Source organism: Tupaia chinensis, unplaced genomic scaffold, assembly GCF_000334495.1.
Source record: "Tupaia chinensis unplaced genomic scaffold, TupChi_1.0 Scaffold000037_18, whole genome shotgun sequence".
Taxonomy (NCBI): Eukaryota; Metazoa; Chordata; class Mammalia; order Scandentia; family Tupaiidae; genus Tupaia; species Tupaia belangeri.
Genome location: NW_006159476.1, coordinates 916,956 through 923,315, shown reverse-complemented (window position 1 = coordinate 923,315; position 6,360 = coordinate 916,956). Strand labels below are relative to the sequence as shown.

The 6,360-nt window shown below is 46.6% G+C and overlaps 1 protein-coding gene across 1 annotated transcript in view; it reads right to left on the bottom strand.

The window, feature by feature from the left end:
* Window positions 1-5,491: 5,491 nt before the first annotated feature.
* TCP11L1 (t-complex 11 like 1) overlaps window positions 5,492-6,360 on the bottom strand; it is a 25,815-nt gene continuing 24,946 nt past the window's right edge. Inside the window, exon 11 of the transcript XR_333271.3 lies at window positions 5,492-6,352. The gene's annotated coding sequence lies outside the window, so the exon portion shown is untranslated. The remainder of the gene's footprint in view (window positions 6,353-6,360) is intronic.

Below are 6,360 nucleotides of genomic sequence, written 5' to 3'. Positions count from 1 at the left end.
GATCCGCCATTGTAGGAATGGTGCCGTGGGGCTCTACAGCGTGAGCTATCCTCGGGTGTCTGGCTTCCTCAAGAATGGTAGAGTAGTTCCTGTTCTTCCCTGAGGCAATGTAGGGCTGGTAACCATCATCTTCTCACTGTCCATAGGCAGAGGAAGTCCTTCTATATAATATGTTTCTCAACTAGTTTAAGACAGCTAAAGATTCTTTCTGTTGCTTACAGTTGCAAGTTCTCAATCCTTGTTTTCCGCTTCAGCTTGCTGGTCCAAAGGCCACACGCCGGCCCTGGAGAGGCAGCTGAATGCCAGGCGTAAGCCCCCCAGAGGGGGGCCAGGCCGTTCGGCGGCGCGGCTGTGCGCCGGGGCGTGAGCCCCGGGCCGCTCATTCATCTCTCTCTTTAAGAGAGATTTTTGTAGGGTGCGTGCACTCACCAGAGAGACAGAAAGCGAGAAATCACCCCCCGGGAGATGGCCATGTTGCAATCTCGTCTCCTCCATTCTCCTCTCAGGATCTTGGGCACACACACACACACACACACACACACACGCCTGGCGTAAGTTATCACACTCGGGTCCACATCCTGAACTGCGGTCAACTACGTGTGAGTCCAGCAGCGTAAACATTACTCCCTCTGCTGATCCCCATCTCTCTTAAAGCCAACATAAGGGCCAGCTCGGTAGCCGGGTGGTGAAGGCTGCCAGATAGCAAATGGCCAACCCTGCAGTTTGAGTTCTGGACTCAGTGGTTTGAGAAATACATCGTGTGTGTGCATGTGCCCACAATTCCCAGAGGAGGGAGAAACGGATAAGGGATTGTGGCGTACCATTCCGCAGAGGGTGCTTTCTCCTCTCCCTCTTTGTCTCCCTCTGGTGAACAGGCACGCGTGCCCTCTAGCAGCAAGCCCATTTAGGGAAGTATGGGAAATCCTGACCACTTGTAGTTTAGTTTTCGCACAGATGTATTCTGAAAGGTACTTAGTAGTTAAGGACATTTTCTTCATGAGCTAATAAACACAGCATTACAAGTAGAGGGCCAACAGATGGTATAGTGGTATGTTACTTTGAGTCCCAGACCTGGTGGCTTGAAAATCACACCAGGTGTGTGTGCACGTGGGCCCAAGAGCCCAGGAGGACAATAAAGGAGAAGGGACTGTGGCATGCCCATGCGATTTCTTGTTTTCCCTCTGTCTTTCCAGCAAGTGCATATGCCCTAAGGCAAAAGCCTCTAAAAAAAGAAGAGACAATGGACCAAATATAATTATAGTGAGCAAAACTTGCCAAACAAGGCCACGGAACTAGGTTTTTGACTTTTTAAAGAGAATTATCACTATTATTATTATAATTTGCTGTAGGGCACATGTGCTCAGGAGACAGAGAGGAGAGAGGGAAAGCGAGAATGCAATCTGCCAGGCCCAGGACTCAAACTGTGGTTGGCCATGTGACTCTAGCACCTAACCACCATGCCACCTGCTGGTCCCAGTGTTTTGTTTTTAGTTTTTTGTTTTTTTTTTTCCTTTTAAGACAGGCCTTACTGTCCTTCCTCCTGCTTTACCCTCCCAGCTGGGGCTATAGACACAGGCCACTGCGCCTGGCTCTTTTAGACAGGGTCTTGCTTTTCTGCCCAGACCAGCTCCAACCTCCCATCCTCTTGCTTCAGCCTCCTGACTTGTGGGATTCCAGGGGCATGCCACTATACCTGGCCTTTGGGCTGGACTGTGAATTGAACCCTGGGGTCTCACAGGTGGCTGCAACCTGCAGGCAGTGTCTTAGCAAGTGTCCACAGCTGGGCCCATTACCTCCTCTCAACTCAGTTCCAGGAAAGGTACTGTACAGAAAGCAAGCTGAGCCTAGAAAGTTGTAATTCAGAAAGCTAAAAACCAGGAAGAAAACAAGAAAAAAGAAGGGTGTGTATTATGATCATAAACTATTGAGAACACAATTTAGACAGGAATTTGCATTAAGATATGATTTAATATTACACTTTCTGGGGATTTTTAAAGAGAGATTTTTGTTATAGGGTGTGTGTGCTCATCAGAGAGACAGAAAATGAGATATCCCCAAAGGAGGACAACCACACTGCAGTCTCTTCTCTTCCATTCTCTCAGGATTTTGAACACAGATGCACATGTACCTGGTATGGAGGTTTAAGCCACTGGGTCTGGGACTCGAACTGTGGTTGGCTACATGGGAGTCGAGTGATACAACCATTACACTAACTGCTGGTCCCTCAGTATTACACTTAAAAGTCAGCTGCAGGGGCTGGATGGTGGCAGTGGTGACACAAGGCTGTGAGGCTCACTGGTGGAACCCTGTCTGAGAACGCTGGGCACACGTGTCTGGGCTAGCTAGGGCTAGGGGTGTGTTGTGGCATCAAAACCTCGGTGGGGTGTGGTTTCTCTGTCTCTTACTTTTGGGAGAACTAACGGCAGTCAGGTTCAGGGCCAGCATGCAGCACAGGAGGTGCAGCAGGGTTTGTGGCTCGGGTGGTGCAAGATCCACAGGCAGTAGTGAAGGTGCAATTCCCACTGGGCAGGGCCACCCAGGATCCTGACTGCGTGGGAGGAGGCTGCGGCCAGGGGTGGCAGCACCGACCTGCTTGAGCACTTGTAATGTGAAAAAGTCACCTTGAATTGCTTGTATAAATTTACATGTAGCAACGTTCCATTTATGGAAGTTGGTTACATGCATGCTTAAGTGTCCAGTATTATCCCATTATATTTAAAACTGACTCAAAAAAAATAAAAAATAAAAAACCTGCCTCAAAACAGTCAGCTGCCTCCCACTCAGACATGTTACTCTCTCTCATACCACTTTCAAGCTGTGGTCTCTGTTATGTTTTGTTTCATCATAGTTATCAAACCTTCAAGGCACAAGTCGTACCACAGGGCTAGACTTTGAAACACAGTGATCTGAACTCGCAATGCCACCGTTCATGGGTTGTGTTTGAGGAAGACAAAATGATTTCAAATACCTGGAAGGGGTCTTTTTTAAGAGCGTCCCCAGAGGTAACAGAACAAAGCCACATGAATGTGAGAAACAACTTTCTGCAGGATCGTGATGAAGAACATGTGCCCTCCAGTGAAAAGGCCCACTAACCGCGAGCAAGGCTGCTATGGATACTTCTCCCTATGCGTTTAGTTCTAAATGCTTTCCCCTAGAAATGACTGGATTTTTTAAACAAAAGAGGATGATTTCTTATTAGACAACATCATTTTCTAGTGTTCTGCTACAGATAAAAATGTTTAGTTTCTAGTGATTCTGCCTAAACACTTGATAATTCTTTTTGCTAAATATGGTTTATCGAGCAGCACATTAGAAACCTAAACTTAACTTTTTTTTAATTTTCTTTTTTGAGAGTTTTTTTGGTATAGGGCACATGCGCTCACCAGAAAGACAGAGACAGAGAGACAGAAAGCGATAAGTCACCCCCCAGGGTGATGGCCACGCCGCAATCCCTTCTCCTCCATTCTCCTCTCAGGATCTTGGGCACGCACGCACACATGCCCAGTGTGAGTTTAGGCCACTGGGTCTGGGACTCAAACCACAATTGACTACATGGGAGTCCAGCGACATAGCCATTACGTGAACTGCTGGTCCCAAAGAAGTATTTTATTTTATTTATTTATTTAAATTTGACAAGAGAGAGACAGATTGAGAAAGAGTGATAGAGATGGAAAGTGAGAAAGAAAGCAAGCCCCCAGGTCTAGGACTTGAACTTTCGTTGGCCGTGTGGGAGTCTAGCACCCTTAACCACCATGCCACCTGCAGGCCCCTGAACTTACCTTTGAAATCTAATGTGCAGATAGACTCTTATAGGGAACTGTCACCCACCTCCAAGGACTCATACTGGTGCTGCTGGACCCAGAGAAACTGCCAGAAGAGACACACATTGTTTTTTTTTTATTATTAAACAAGGACAGCATCTACTGCACATTCAACACTAGGACAAGATTTCTAGGACCATAATTCCTTCCTGAACAAAAATCTGTTCAAACAAGAAGTTATGATGCCCAGCCGTCATGTAAAACCAACAACCAACCTCCACCCCTGGAGAAGAATGAAAAAAATATACCACTTTTATCAGCACAGTAACCTTAGTCAGCCATCATGAATTTATTTGATAATTGTATAACCCTGTCTATAATTAACATGTAAATGTTAAGAGTTCATTTACACAATATATAATTACCACATTCATAAATTTTTCTCATGTTTCATCCCAGAGCAAACTTCAATAAAGGTGGTGGTTCTTCCTTGACTGACATTAGCAGGTGAACTTATGTTTTACCTAATACAAATCTACAAAGTCTTGAAAGATTCATACCAAGTAAGAAAATTCATGTTTTCTTTTCTTTTCTTTCAACACACCTTTTCTGGGCCTCCAGGTCTGTCAAGTGCCAGTGAGCATTTGGTAGGTGAAAAATAGAGCTTATCAAGGTTAAAGGTTATCCCTTCCCCATCCCACAAAGTTGCTGTGAATACGGTGGATGAAAATACTGTGCAGTGGTGTGTAAATGAACTGAACAGACAACTCCAAGGCAGACATACAAACTGCCAAAAAGCACATGGGAAGATACTCAACATTCCTTAAAAGGGAGATACATCAAAACCACAATGAGATACCACCTCACTCCAGTCAGAATGGCTAAGATTACAAAAATAAAGAATGATAGGTGCTGAAGAGACTAGAGAAAAAGGAACTCTCCTACACTGTTGGTGGGAATGTAAATTAGTACAGCCACTGTGGAGAACAACATGGAGACTCCTCAAAGACCTACAAATAGGACTACCATATGATCCAGCAATTCCACTCCTGGTTATCTACCCTAGGAGTAAGAATACACTCATCTGGAAAACCACTTGCACATCCAGGTTTATTACAGCATTATTCACAATTGCTAAGACATGGAACCAACCCAAATGTCCACGAACAGATGAATAGATCGAAAAAGCATGGCACATATACATTATTGAATAGTACTCAGCCATAAAAAAAATAAGATCCTAGCATTTGATAGAAAATGGACAAATACGGAAGATTTACTTTTAAGTGAAGCAAGCCAGACTATGAAAGAGAGGCATTGTATGTCCCCACTTAATATATACTGAAATGTCAGCACTCTGGGGGGGAATCTGGAATACTGGACACTGAAATATAAAGGCATGGAGAACAATGTGGACACCAGAGATAGTGTGGGAGGAGGGTGGGAAATAGAGGATGAGAGGGAGGAAATCAAGGGGGAAAAAAGTATAACAGTTAAGAAACAAAATGGGGGTCAGCAGGTAGCGTGGTGGTTAAGGGTGCTGGACTCCCACAGGTTAGACTGTGGTTCAAGTCCCAGGCCTGGCAGTTTGCTCTCTCTCTCTCTCTCTCCTCTCTCTAGTCAAAATTGAAAAATGATAATAAATAATTATTTTTTAAAAAACCCACAAAATGGAAAATTATCTATTGAAGATAATAGGTATGGTAATATTTTTTATTGTGCCAATATTCAGCGTATGGGAAAATTCATTTTGTATGCTGTAATAATGAATGTAAAATAAAAAGAAATAAAAGTTTAAAAAAGGAAAAGGCTGTGTAGTAAAATAATTACACAATACAAAATCCAATAAAAATAGCCGTTGCAAATGTCACTAGGTTACTTAGACTGGTTTTAAATGAGGCCATGCCTTTAATCAGGGGTTTCAGACCCATCGCCCATCCCCCTCACTTATCTGCTCATCTGCTCATAGGAGTACTGAGTTCAAATAACACAGACCAGCAGGAGGAGAGTCACTGGCTTGATGGCAGCGAGGTGGGGAGAGGTGAGACTGCAGCTCTAGGCCGGAAGAGAACACAAGCGGAGCAGTGTCAGGGGAGACCCTTCCCCACCGGAGGAGGGAGGCGGCGCTGCCCGCTGCGTCCTTACGGACAGCAGCCCCCTGCAGGTGCAGGGCCGAAGCGCCGCCTTGAGTCCTCCGCGGACACAGCGTTCCAACGCACAGGATGGGATCAACGCTCAGGCCGCTGTGAGAGCCAGGAGCGGCCCATTTCACCGCCGTCCTGAGGCCGAGCGAGAGGCCAGCCCAGGATCGACAACCTAAGAGCAAGGACACTCAGGCTGCACACCCTCGGGCTGGAAAGGAGCCTGAGGAGCAGGCAGCCCTGCGCCAGGGCCTGAGAAGGCCATCACCCCAGCTCGCGGCCTGGCCCGCGCTCGGCCTGCCCACCCCCACCCCAAAGGCACAGAGCGGAACAAGTGCCGCCTCCCTGGGCGGGCCGCGAGCACCGCAGGACCGCACCGTGTGCGCCGGGCACCTTGCACCGTGCCCCCGAGAAACCCCTCGGCACCCGCCGGCGCCACCTCCGCGGGACCTCCGCCA